At 42.7% G+C, this 11,007-nt stretch overlaps 1 non-coding gene across 1 annotated transcript; it reads right to left on the bottom strand.

Moving 5' to 3' along the window:
* Window positions 1–10,035: 10,035 nt before the first annotated feature.
* Window positions 10,036–10,146, bottom strand: LOC113935243. Its single transcript, XR_003523982.1, has one exon. It is a non-coding gene; the product is annotated as a U6 spliceosomal RNA (small nuclear RNA).
* Window positions 10,147–11,007: the final 861 nt, after the last annotated feature.

Here is an 11,007-nt window from a genome sequence, read left to right as displayed (position 1 = left end):
GGAGAAAAAGGAATCTTCAAACACTGGTGGTAGGAATGTAAATTGGTGTGAACACTTTGGGAAATAGTACGGAGGTTCCTCAAAAACCACAAAACAGAAATACTAGATGATCCAGTAATTCCACTACTGGATAGCCACCTCCCAAAAAACACAAAGCACTAATTCAGAAAGATATGTGCACCCCTATGTTTATTGCAGCATTATTTACAATAGCCAAGATATGGAAGCACTGTAAAGGTCCATCAATAGATGAATGGATAAAGAAGATATGGTATATACACACAATGGACTATTTCCCATAAAAAAGAATGAGATCTTGCCATTTGCAACACCATGGATGGACCTAGAGGGTATTATGCTGAGTGAAACAAGTCAAACAGAGAAACGACAAATGCTATATGATTTCACTTAGGTGTGGAATCTAAAAAACAAAACAAAGGAAAACACAAAACAGAAATAGACTCATAGATACAGAGAGCAAACTGGTGGTTGCCAGAAGGGAGGGAATTGGGGGGATAGGAAAAATGGGTGAAAGGGAGAAAGAGGTACAGACTTCCAGTTATGGAATGAGTAAGTAATGGGAATGAAAGGTAAGTGTAGGGAATGTAGTCAATGATATTATAATCGGGTTGTATGGTGACGCATGGCAGCTACACTTGTAGTAAGCACAGCATAATGTGTAGACTCGTCGAATCACTATGTTGTACACTTGAAACTACTGTAACATTGTGTGTCAATTTCACTTAAAACACACACACACACACACACACACACACACACACACAGATTGTTGGGCCTCATCCCCAAAGTTTCTTCAATACATTTGGAATAAGCCTAAGAATTGACATTTCTACCAACTTCTGAGGTGGTGTTGATGCTTCTGGCTTAAGAAACACACTTTGAGAAGCTTAAAAAAACAAACAAAAGACGTATGGGATACCTTCTAGTGTACCAACCTACACATAATGGGAGTTGCCGAAGAAGAGAAGAAAGAGAAAGGGGCGGAAAGAATATTTGAAAAATACAGTGAGCAAATCTTTCCAAATTTAATGAAATACATAAATCTACACATCCAAGTTGTTAAAGTCCCCCACATAGAAGTTGAGCCTATGGATGAGAACCCCATCCTGGCTGACACCTTGATTACAACCTGGTATGACCCTGAAGCACAGAACCCAGCTAGGCCATGCCTGAACTCCTGCCCCCACAGAAATGGTGAGATAATAAGTATGTGTTCAAGGGGCACCTGGGTGGCTGAGGCGGTTAAGTGCCCACCTTTGGCTCAGGACTTGATCCCAGTGTCCTGGGATCGAGCCCATGTGGGGCTCCCTCCTCAGCGGGGAGTCTGCTTCTTCCTCTGCCTCTGCTCCTTCCTGCCCTGCTCCTGTTCACGCTCTCTCTCTCTCTCTCTCTCTCAAATATATAAATCTTAAAAAAAAAAAAAAAAAAGTATGTGTTCAAGCCACTACGTGTGTGGCTGTTTGTTATCCAGCTACAGAAAATTAATATACTGGGTTTCAAACCCAGGTCTGTCTGGCTCCCTCATTCTTTGCTCTTTGTCCCTTTCCTGATTAGTTAAACGTATTGTGAAAGGTGTTAACCGAGGAGTTGGTAGAGATTACAGACTTACAGAGTTCCAAGAAGCTCACAGGTCATTAGTCCAGGCATAGGTCTGCTTGACCTATGACAAGCAGATTCCCCTCTCCCAAGGGAACACCTAGGAAGATTGGTGGCCTGAGTCCCACTAACATTGAGATGATCACTAGGGATAACTATAAGTAGTGCTTTTAAAGATTTTTTATGATTCTTGGAGACCCATTGATTGTGATCTTTAATCTTTGTTTTCCTATAATTGTTAGCAGTAAGAACACTGGTAAAATTTGAAAACATCTGTGTGCTTGTTTCCAAGCCTTTGGGACAGGGTGGGGTGAGGAACTTGAGTTTTGTTTCACAGACAACCATCATCATTGACTGTGAAAGTGACAGTGACCAAAAGTGAAGTGACCGAGTTTTATCACCTGCTCATAAACACTCAGAGCAGAATTTTCAAGGCACCCATTGCCAATCTTGAAGCCATATCATAATTATGAAATGTTATGATTTATAATTTTGAAACTTCAAATGTGAATTGAAGCCTAATACACAAAGGTAACATTGTTACATAAACAATACAGCCCTGATTTTCTAGGACTGTTGAAGGTTCTCATATTTCATTTCACTATCTCTGTCAAATCACACTCGTCACTCATCAAATCACATGTTCCAATATTTGATTCAGAACCAACTGCATTACAATTTTTCACTGTTATAAAAATACTTAAGCATAAAAAAGGAACTTATTGATCCATGAAAAGTCAAAGCGTACCCAAATGTCCACTGCACTGACAAATGGATGAACTATCCATACAGTGGGATATTAGCAATAAAAAGGAATGAAGCACTCTACGTGCTATATCATGGATGAGTCTTGAAAACATTATGCTAGGGCGCCTGGGTGGCTCAGTTGGTTAAGCGACTGCCTTCAGCTCAGGTCATGATCCTGGAGTCCCGGGATCGAGTCCCATGTCGGGCTCCTTGCTCAGCAGGGAGTCTGCTTCTCTCTCTGACCCTCTTCCCTCTCGTGCTCTCTATCTCTCATTCTCTCTCTCAAATAAATAAATAAAATCTTTGAAAAAAAAAAGAAAACATTATGCTAAGTGAAAAAAGCCATGTATCCAAAAAAAAAAAAAATCCACCTATTGTATGGTTCCATTTATATGTGGAGTGTCCCAAACAGGCAAATCTGTAGAGACCACAAGTAGATTAGGTGAAAACAAAGGTGGTCATTGGAGGTGGGTGGGGGGACAGGGTCACTGGGTGATGGACATTAAGGAGGGCACTTGATGTAATGAGCCCTGGGTGTTGTATGCAACTGATGAATCACTAAACTCTATCTCTGAAACTAATAATACACTATATGTTAATTAATTGAATTAAAAATTAAAAAAAGATTGTCATTGGAAAGTCCAGACTCATGTTCCACCAGCTTAGCAAATCCAGAGCCAAGAAGATACCTCTTTCCTGACGGCACCAGCAAATCTGGAGTAGAGGTCTCACTGTGTCACGTACCCATTTCTGAACCAGTCGCAGTAGTCTGGGGGAATATATGCTCCGATTGGCCAAACCTGGGACACAGGCTCATGTCCTTTGAGGAGAAAGTCTTGCCAGTGCCTCTTAGACTACAGGAATGGAGCACAAGAGGAGTGGCTCCCCTCAGGAAAACAACAGCGCTGTTATCACAAGAGATAACAGATGCGAGATGGGCAAAAACAGTCCGTGACCACCTCACCAAGCCTACCAAAGAGTCTCATCAACCTAGAATCTTCATGAATTGGTGGAGTTAAAACTTCTTAAGATGCGGAAATCTTTCCAAGTCAGTTCAATTCCATGAACATTTATCTTAACACCTACCAGCGTGCTAGGGGTGCCTATGCCGGGAAAGGTACAAGGATACAGGTGAGAGACTGAGAACGCAGAGGTGAGTGAGACTCAGACCCTCTTCTCATGTTCATAGCCTGATATAGGGGTTCTTGAGCTTTGTTGTACAGAACAGTTTCACCTTGGGGATCTTATTAAAGATCCATATTTCTGGCCCACAGTGTAAGATTTTCTGGTTTGGGAGGGGTGGAGTTGGCTCTAGAAATGTCTTCAACCATGCACCTGAGGTGATTATGCTGCATGAGGTCCAGGGACTACTCTTTATGGGATTCTCTGATATGATGGAGAAGAAAGACATGCAAAAAAGAAGGGACAGGGGCACCTGGGTGGCTCAGTCGCTAAGCGTCTGCCTTCTGCTCAGGTCATGATCCCAGGGTCCTGGGATCGCAGGTCATGATCCCAGGGTCCTGGGATCGAGCCTCGCATCAGGCTCCCTGCTCCGCGGGAAGCCAGCTTCTCCCTCTCCCACTCTCCTTGCTTGTGTTCCCTCTCTCGCTGTCTCTCTCTCTGTCAAATAAATAAATAAAATCTTAAAAAAAAAAAAGAAGAAGGGACAGTACATCAGAGAGTTGCCACAGGACTAGGGTGAATGCCTGAGAGGCAGGGAGGAAGCAGTGTCCTTGTTTAGCTTATATTATGCAAACAAGATATGGTTTCCTATAAAGGAACTATGGGATTACATCCAGCCTACTGTGAATGTTTCTGATTATGATGAGCCTGGGGATGTTTGGAAGATGAGAAACTAAGAGTTGGCTTTTGTTCATTTGCTTGTAACAACCCTGTATATTTGCTCTCCTTTAATTCCAGTGAGAATTTTTAGTGATAGTGCAAATGAATTTACCCTTCAGAATCTATCCTACCCCGGGTGCCTGGATGGCTCACTCAGATGAGTGACTGGCTCTTGGTTTCAGCTCGGGGCCGTGAGATTGAGCCCCTCGGTGGGCTCTGCGCTTGGGACTCTCTCCCTCTACCTCTGAGCTTCCCCCCTGTTGGCGATGCATGTGCTCCCCCCACCCCTCTCTCAAATAAATAAACCTTAAAAAAGAAAGAATTTCTCTTACCCTTTAGTACTTCCTTAACTGAAGATCTTCATCCTTCTTTGCTTCTTTCAAATTGTTTCAATATATCATTTCACTTTCATTTTATTTTTTAATTTATTTGTGTGAGAGAGAGAGAGAGAGAGAGAGAGCACAAGCAAGGGGAATGGCAGGCAGAGGGAGAAGCAAGCTCCCCACTGAGCAAGGAGCCCAGTGCAGGACTCAATCCCAGGACCCCAGGATCATGACCTCAGCCGAAGGCAGACGGCTAACAGACTGAGCCACCCAGGCGTCCCTCATTTCACCTTTAAAAATAATTTACTGTTAAATACTATTAGGGTTCCATTTAGACTGACTCTTTTAATAATAAGTAAGGAGGTATCTGAACCTCGTTAAATGTAGGTACAATCTCTCAATATATCCGCAGTCTTTTTTATACTAGCATAGGTTTCTGAGATTAGAGTTTCTATCACTTTAGGATGTCATAGGCCAATAAAATAAAAAAAAAAATTTAAAAAGAGGCCAATTGTGATGGTTTAGAATGTGTCCACCAATTCCTTATAACTCCCTTCAATGGGTGGATCCTAATTTCCCTTCCCTTGAGTATGGGTTGGGCTTAGTGACTCACTTCTAATGAATAAAATATGGCAGAAGGGACAGTAAGACTTCTAAGACCAGGTCACGAGAGGCACTGCAGCCCCTTGCTTATTCTTTCTCTTGGATTGCTTGCTCTGAGAGACTCTAACTGCCATGCCATTAAGACACTCTGCAGCACTATAGAGAGGCCCTGTAACAAGGGACTAAGGCATCCAGGTAATAGCCATGTGAGTAAGCCATCTCCTAAGAGGATCACCCAGGCTTAATCAAGCCTTCAGGGGACTGTAGCTCCAGCCACTATCTTCACTGCAATCTTGTGGATGCTGCTGAGCCAGAACCAACTGGCTAAGAGGATCTCAGAAACTATATGAGATAGTACTGTTTGAGAACCTGCGAAGTTTGGGAACAATTTGTTATGCAGCGGTAGAAAACAAATACGCTGATAAAAAGATGCTACACTCTTATTTTAAAGTAAAGAACACTTCTTTAAGCTATCATTTGTTATCACCATCATTTTATTTTTTTATTTTTGTAAAGATTTTATTTATTTATTTGAGAGAGAGAGCGAGCATGCATGAGCAGGGGGAAGAGAGAGAGAGCAGAGGGAGAGGGAGAAGCAGACTCCCCGCTGAGCAGGGAGTCTGATGTAGGACTCCATCCCAGGACCCCGAGATCATGACCTGAGCTGAAGGCAGACGCTTAACCAACTGAGCGACTCAGGCACCCCTCGTCATCATTTTATATAATAAATGATTAAAATCCTTTAACTTGTTATCACGCACAATTTTAACATACCAGGGAGTGAACCTTCATATACTTATCTACCCAGTTCAACAACTATTAACTCATAGCCAGTCTTATTTCATGTAGACCCCCATCCATCCACCCATATCCATTGTAAATTATTTTGAAGGAAACCCAGACATCATAACATTTCATCTGTAAATATTTCAGCATATACCTCTAAAAGATAAATACCCTTTTATTTGCTAAAGAAACTACTTCGACTGTCTTTTAGAGTTTCCCACGATCTGATTTTGTTGATTGCATCCCTGTGGTGTCACTTGACCTGTTCCCCTGTCACTATATACATAATTATATGTAAATTGATGATTTGATTTAAAGTGAGATTTCTCAAGCCCAGCACTATTGACATTTGGGGCCATATCTTCATGGTGGGGAATTGCCTTATGCTGCATTGGAGGTTAAGCAGAGTCTCTAGCTTCTAACCATTAGACACTAGAAGCATTCTCTCTCCTAATTGTGACAATCAAAAATATCTCCAGGGTGCCTGGGTGGCTCAGATGGTTGAGCGTCTGTCTTCAGCTCAGATCATGATCCCAGGGTCCTGGGATCGAGTCCCGCGTCGGGCTCCCTGCTCGGCTTCTCTCTCTGCTTCTCCCTCTGCTTCTCTCTCTCTGTCTCTCATGAATAAATAAATAAAATCCTTAAAAAAGAATATATCTCCAGACAATGCCAAATGTCTCTTGGAAGGCAAAAGTGTTGAGAGTCACTGATTTTTACTTGCTGGTCTTGCAGAAGGTATACTTTATAGGTAGGACATGCACTTCCATCCTGAGGCATAAATGTCTAGCTGTCTGTTCTTTTTGTGTGCTTATTGCTACTGATGATCATTGCCTACCTCTGTTAATTCATTAGGGGATGCGAAATAGTCATATTTTAATTCAGTGATTTCTTCTTATTTATTAACTGGAATACTTCCATAAAGAGAAGCTTCCTCTCATCAACTATTTGGTCACCTAAGGTGCAGTTCATAGAGGAAAGGTAAGATCTCTTCTTTTCTCTCCAGTTTTCAAAATAACAAGCTCCGCAACGGTCTCCATTGGGGATTTGCAGGTATATGAGCTGGTGAATTCAAGCACATTTGATGTGTTTCAGTCCACTGCAGTTTGTATTCTTAAATATGTTCAAAGTATCCCCTCTCTCCAGAAAGAGACCATTCAACCTGGTTGCTGAGCCTTTTTGCATGACTCAAGTATTCGCTGATAAATTTCTTGCCTTCTTGGATCACATGATGTTCCCGGCTCAACCTGTATATTTCCTGTGCCTAATCTGGAATCAGCCATTTTTCCAAGAAGCCTGATTTCTTTTAGTGGGAAGTGGTAATTAGAGGCCATAACCTGGGCACTCCTTAGCGACTTTCTTTTTATTTCTAGGCGTTCTCAGTAGACAGAGCTGGAAAATACTTCTTTTCTTTTTTAAGAAAAAAATATACTGAGTTCATAGCAGTACTTCCAATTCAAAATCAGGATTTGAGTGAAATTAAATTAACCTCATTGTTCTTACGTCTGTACCTCTTTGATTCCATAGCAAAAATTTTGCTCTCCGGCACCTCCAACATAATCACCCCATTGTTTTCTCCCATAAGACATAAAAAATGGGGCGCCTGGGTGGCTCAGTTGGTTGAGCGACTGCCTTCGGCTCAGGTCATGATCCTGGGGTCCTGGGATTGAGTCCCGCATCGGGCTCCCTGCTCAGCAGGGAGTCTGCTTCTCCCTCTGACCCTCCCCCCTCTCATGCTCTCTCTCTCTCTCATTCTCTCTCTCTCAAATAAATAAAATCTTTTAAAAAAAAAGACATTAAAAAATGTCTCAGAACAACAATACTAACACTACCGTTGCAAAGCTCTGCGTCCGAACACTAACCCGGTCCCTGATACATGGATTCCTGTTAGTTTCTGCTTCAGAAGTTTGCCTTTTCTTAGACATAACCACAGAGTTGGGACTGATGAGGGAGCAGAAGGCTAACTAAGGACGAAGCACGAGCTGACACCCTGCAACCTCCCCCGCAACACACACACTCCTGGGTTTGATACGGGTCACATTCCTCCAGGAAGCTCCCAACTATCTTCATGTTAATGCCTTGCTAGAGGGAAAAACAACCTTAACTTGACAACGGCAAGGCCTCCGGGATCCTGTGAGTCTTCTTTAATACATGAAAATCCTTTTGAAACCTCCCTTTTCCTTGCCTCCCCCAAACTCCCAAGGATATATTCAGTCACCCCTCACAATCCTGGGGCAGCAGCTCTTTCTGCCCACCAGCCCCATCCCCGAACTTTAATAAAACCACCATTTTGCTTCAAAGATGTCTCAAGAATTCTTTCTTGGTCATCGGCTCCAGACCTCACCCAACCAAACCTCACCTATTTTCCAAAACTACACCAGGACTACATCATACTCTGGGGCCTGGAGCCTGCCCTCTAACCGCAGTAATGCTGAAACTACTTAAGAACTTAAGAAACTACAAAGAACAAACTGTTCCCAAGCCCCATGAAGCATTTCAAAAGTTCTATTCACATCTGAGTTTTAAAAAATTATAAGCTACATGTCACTTATATTATGAACCATTTCTTTTTTTTTTAAGATTTTATTTATTTATTTGAGACAGAGAGAGAATGAGAGAGAGAGAGAGAGAGAGACAGAGACAGAGAGCACATGAGAGGGGGGAGGGTCAGAGGGAGAAGCAGACTCCCCGCCGAGCAGGGAGCCCGAGGCAGGACTCGATTCCGGGACTCCAGGATCATGACCTGAGCCGAAGGCTGTCGCCCAACCAACTGAGCCACCCAGGCGCCCCTATTATGAACCATTTCTATTTGCCTGCTAAAATAAGGCATATGCATTTTGCTGTCCACCTGATTTTAAGGGTAACCATGCACTTTGCTTTGGCCAGTGGAATGTGAGCAGAAATGACATGCGTCACTTCCCTCTGAAGCTCCTCCCTCCCTTTAACAAGGTGACTGCCATTTTTCCAGGTAGTAGATGCTCCATGAGCCTGGGTCCTGGAGTGAGGACAAAGAGGGTGCAGCAGTCAGTGCACCATGGACATGGAGCCTAAGTGAGAAACAAAGTCCAATGCTCTGTCCAACACACAGCCTTCCTGGACCATAGGTCCCAGAGAACAGTCTTCTAGAATCTCCTTGAAAATGTCCGTGCCTAGACAGCTTATGTCACATGAAGCAGTATGCTCCATTTCCTGACAACTTTAATTGTTCTTTATATATCAGGCTGACTTCATACTTCCTCTTATCGTGAAGCATTGCTTCTTTGAGTAGCATTTAATCCCTCTTGCTACAAAGCCCCAATGTCCTACCTTCTCATGGTGAAATATGCCCAGTTTTTTGCAGTAATCCTCAGTGTCATTATTTCCAGATGATTCTTTCCCAGTCACTCACCTCTGGGCCATCCTTCAGTCTAATAACCAAGAGGACTATGAATTTGGCATGCAATATTCTCTACTCCCCTCCCCACCCACCCCTGTTACTTCCCCATGCTGGTTTGCTCCTCTAATGGAAGCCCTACCACAATAAAACAAACCCCTAAAAGACACTTTTGAAGTGAAAATCCTCCAAGAGATCAAAACGACATCAAGAAGAATAGCTAATAGTTAGGTTTGGGACTATAATAACAAAAAAGGGACAAATCCCTGAATTTTGCCTTCAGGGGGAATTATTGGAACAATGGACTTACTGTATAATTCCAGCCCAGTGATTTTTGGGACCAAGCAGTCTGAAACCAGAGAAGGGAAACCAGCTGCAGAGAATTCCAAGAAACATCAACATGTGTGTACTTCTTGGAGGGAAATTTCCAGTGATTTCTGGGAACACTTAGTAACTTCTGTGCTTACATATGTTTGGTGTGTAAAGGCAAGTGCTTACCCCAAAGCTATTCATTCAGAAATTGACACAGTGAGTCTTTATATTTTTGTTTAAAAAAAGTATCCCATATTTTTCCTGATTTATAAAAATACCACATGCTGTCATAGAAAATTTGGAAAACACGGAAAAATATACATTACACGCAGTTAATTAGTTATGACAGGTACTCATACAATGAAATCATTGCATATCCAATAGATAATGGCAAAGCTCTTAGTGGTCATGCCTGATGTAACAAAATTATGGCTCAAAACTCTTTGTCTGTGTCCTTACGAATTTGCGTGTCATCCTTGCGCAGGGGCCATGCTAATCTTCTCCATATCGTTCCAATTTTAGTATATGTGCTGCCGAAGCGAGCACTTGTCTGTGTCCTTAATATGTAACAGGGTTTAGTATTTCGAAGCTTTAACTCTCTCCTTTCTGCTACAACTATAGAATTTATTTCAATTCCTTGACTTTCCGCGTAAGGAAATCAAGAATCATAAACCTGATGACTATGTCATGGCTGACCACGTTGCCAGAGAGGTTTTTCAAAGAAGTCGAAGAGTGTGGCTGTTCTCCCGTGGCCCGCAGGAAATATTTAGAGTCATTTCAAACTCAACATGCCTGAAAACTGAGGTTTTCCCTAGTCATGCTATTCTTTTTTCAAAGAGATGAAGTAACGCTGTTTTTCTGGCTCACCAGACTTACAACATCAGTGACTCTCTCCTTCCCAACATATTTTGGGAGATAGGAATTCCTCCTTTAAACTCTCTCTAGGATTCCATCCTTTCCTCTTGCATTTCATCCCGTTACCTTAGGCCCCATCAACTGGCAGGCTGTTAGTAAGGAAGATCCATTGACGTCCATCCAGCTGCCTCCATCATTCCCTCTAATGTTCTAATGTGTCTTTACGCTTTATCAGTCCTTTTTCCAGAATGTGTGAAACTCCTCCTTGCAAATCTAAGCTCTTTGGCCTAATGCCACTCATCTAAAAATTATTATCTACTCTGTGCCAGGTACCGTGCTGGCAGGAAGGATACAATGATGCACTGACCAGCTCCCCTGCCCCACGGTGCCACAGTCTAGTGGGGGAGACAGATAACAAAGTGAACAACAAAATAAACGTATGACTTGTGCCAAGTGCCGAAGGAAATGACCACCGTGCTGTGCCCAAGAACCACGGTGGGGGGATGGTTACTGGGTGCTAGGAGATGTGTAAATTGGTGGGGGTGGGGGCGG

Source organism: Zalophus californianus, chromosome 13 (assembly GCF_009762305.2).
Source record: "Zalophus californianus isolate mZalCal1 chromosome 13, mZalCal1.pri.v2, whole genome shotgun sequence".
Lineage (NCBI taxonomy): Eukaryota > Metazoa > Chordata > Mammalia > Carnivora > Otariidae > Zalophus > Zalophus californianus.
This window is presented reverse-complemented; position numbering and strand designations above follow the sequence as displayed.